The 3,228-nt window shown below is 44.6% G+C and overlaps 1 protein-coding gene across 1 annotated transcript in view; it reads right to left on the bottom strand.

Annotated features, from left to right (window-relative positions):
- Slc19a3 (solute carrier family 19 member 3) overlaps positions 1-1,708 on the bottom strand; it is an 18,364-nt gene extending 16,656 nt beyond the window's left edge. The window contains exon 1 of the mRNA XM_038340664.1: positions 1,652-1,708. The gene's annotated coding sequence lies outside the window, so the exon portion shown is untranslated. The remainder of the gene's footprint in view (positions 1-1,651) is intronic.
- Between the last annotated feature and the right edge of the window lie 1,520 nt (positions 1,709-3,228).

Raw genomic sequence — 3,228 nt, 5'->3', positions numbered from 1 at the left:
CTGGACTGGAGCTTGAATCTACGCATTTCTACCAATGCTACTGTATTTTGGCTGTGACTGGTCAAATTTATAAATGTCTGTCTCTATCATGACCTCTGGTTATGTAAAAACCAATCTGATATATAAAGTGTAACACTATCACAGATTACCCAGAAAAAAAAACAACAATCAAACAGATCTTTGGGACCAAGGAACTGGTAAATATTTCAAAGAAAAGACAAAAAAGACTAACAAGAAAGGAACAAAAAAGAAAGGAGAGACATAGAATTTTATAAAAGCAAAACCCACATATATTTGCTCATTGGAGAGACACTGTTCAGAAACTGGGAAGGGAGCTGTAGATCTAACAGCCACACCACCTGCGTCTGTCAAAGGAGTGCCATCCACTATGTGAAGTAAATCCCTAGAGCGCAGGGAGAAAGGATGAGCTGGAGATCTGAAAGCTTCTCGGAAACGTGGCCGTCTGGAAGCACAGGGAGATAGATGCTCCTCAGAAGTTCTCAGAACTCACACCTCCCAGCTGCCGCTGATGACACACACTCGCTGGGAAGGCTGAACAAAAAACTGGTGAGCAAGCATACCGACCGGCCGGCAAGGATTTCAAGCTGACGAACGTGTATACGTTGCTTTGAGGAAGGACAAAACAGTGAACGCCATTTGGCAAGCTGTCCGAGAGAGTTCCCGTTTCCACGATGTGGTGCAAGGCGAGGAGCAGCTGAAGCGTTAGTTGGGGAAAGGAATACACAACCCAGTATCTTTTCATCAACCAATAGCAATTGATGGCTACAAGGACCACACTATTGCGAGCCTAGGATGGGTAGCAAATCATTATGCTATTCCAGAGGACCCCACCCTCCACACACAGAGTCCTAGGCAAGCAAGCCTGACCTAAGGAGACAGGAGTAGATGGGTGGTTGCTTTGAGTGGGGTTAGGGGAGGGGAACAAGAGCAACAGAGAACATGGAGGTTCGGGTTGAGAAAAGAATGTTCTCGCGACAGGTTTGGCTGTGGTGACACTGTAGGTTTTTATCCAAATTATAAAGTGCCAACTCATAAGGTACACCTTAGCACAGGGAGGCCTTACTCGAACACAAATTGGAACAAAGGTAAATTAACCTCAGACACTATGTTCCATAAAGGAATCCAGACACGAAAAAGACACTTTGAGTAATTCCATTTATACCTGGTCCCTAAGTAGGCAAAACTACCCTACTTCATGTTGACTGAAACCAGAAGTCTGACGAGGCGGGGAGCTGGGAAGGGGGAGTGGTACATGAGGACACTTTCGGGGTTATTATCCTGTACCTTAATGAGCTAATTATAAGTAGGGGTTTAATTACAAACACTCAAACTTAAATCTGTTCTCTGTGTTGAAAGTAAGTTATGCCCCATATGATGAAAGGCAGCCTCCCCCTCCCTCCTCCAACGCGTTTTACAGTAGCCCTCCATTTTCCTTACAGGCACAGTGACTGTGGTAATTCCAATACACGCGAGAGCAGGGCTCCTACATGAATGGAAAGCCCAACACTGTCTTTGACTTTGGGTTTGTCTGAGGAAACTTGGAGTAGAAACAGGAGCACAAGACAAATCCCGGGACAAATGAGGAAGCCTAAGTCCGCCCCCTTCAGATTAATTCAGATAGATCAAGTACCTCTTGCTTCAACGTCCTGAGCTGGGGACTAGCTTCCTGCCTTAGACTCACTTCCACGCCTTAGAGCTTCTCCGAAGCACGGCCAGCTGCAGGCCCTTTAAATTGGGAGGAAGGCGTTCCTTAAGAACCCGTCTGCCAGGGCAGTAGCCCTGGCCCCTTCCGGAAAGCTAACTGCTCCAGAGCCCACACCCGTCCACCGTCTTTTGGAATCCTGGCAAAGAAAACAAGCAAGTACCTAGGCTCAAAACTTCCCGAAACACTAATAGTTAGGAAGGTCTACAAATTCAAAAGAACATCCACTTTGCTCTGAATGTCATCCTTAGAGGAATCTAGTTTCCCTAGAATGTGGTACTAAGTGGTGTAAACGCCGAGAAAACTAGGAAGGAGCCCCAAACTCACTGGTCAACCTTCATGCCAACCCCCAATCTTAGCTGTGGGAAGGCACATTCCACACAGATTCAAAAGGTGTGAACCGGGCCCACATACTCAATAAACAAGACCGAAGGACTCTACTTTGGATCAAAGCCAGGGTCCGAGTGCACGTGACACGGGAAACACATGCTTCACGCTCTATTTTATCATCTATGCTGTTACTCATTTTATTTGGGTCTGGCATCATCTCCTGCATTTCTATGGCTTAACTGAACTGTAGGGAGACATCTGATTAGCAGAACTATAAAAGCGGGGTGCAGCTCACCCAGAAAGAAAATCAATAAAACCTCATTACAGACAGGGAAGGATGAGGAATGGACGAAAGCATGCCTTGAGGGTGGGAAAAACTGTGTTTCAGAGGGAAAAAAAAAGTATAGATTGGTCTATCTATTTTATAGCTATGTATTGTGGCAACTGATAATTTTGTTTAAAAAAATTCTTGTCCACAGGTATGCAATTCGCTTTACCTAGGGAAGGGACAATATTCTAATTACCCCACTCTGCATTTCTTTATTCAATATTCAATGCCCCTGTTCCATGAATGGACCCATTCTTCAGAATCTCTTTCCATTACCTGTGTCCTCCCGAGTGACTTAAAATATTTAACACCTTTACCCCTCTATTTATTCTTGACTCAGAAAGACTCAGTCACAGCTGTTAACTGTCCACCTGTCTTAACTGCAAACTCTCTCAAGCTGGGGTGTGTTTGTCTGTTTGTTTTTTTTTAAAGCTTCTTCATTAGGTTTGAGTCCGCAGTGGCAGCAGTGTGGGTCCGTGGAAAGGACCTGACTTTGAAATCTGACCCTCTATGCTCCTCCTGGCTCTGGCTTTGCTTGTCATTTGTCTAGCTTCTCTTACAATACAGAAGTCAGGGGGGTTGTTTCCTAGTTTTCTGAGAAATCGCCACATTTGGGTATATATCCAAAGGATGCTCAATCGTGCCACAAGGACATGTGCTCAACTATGTTCATAGCAGCTTTGTTTGTCATAACTAGAACCTAAATGCCTCTCGACCAAAGAATGGATAAGGAAAATGTGGTACATTTACACAATGGAGTACAACACAGCAGAAGAAATACAACAACATCTTGAATTTTGCAGGAAAATGGATGGAGCTAGAAAACATCATTTTGAGTGAGGTAACC

Source organism: Arvicola amphibius, chromosome 8, assembly GCF_903992535.2.
Source record: "Arvicola amphibius chromosome 8, mArvAmp1.2, whole genome shotgun sequence".
NCBI classification, from domain to species: Eukaryota; Metazoa; Chordata; class Mammalia; order Rodentia; family Cricetidae; genus Arvicola; species Arvicola amphibius.
This window is presented reverse-complemented; position numbering and strand designations above follow the sequence as displayed.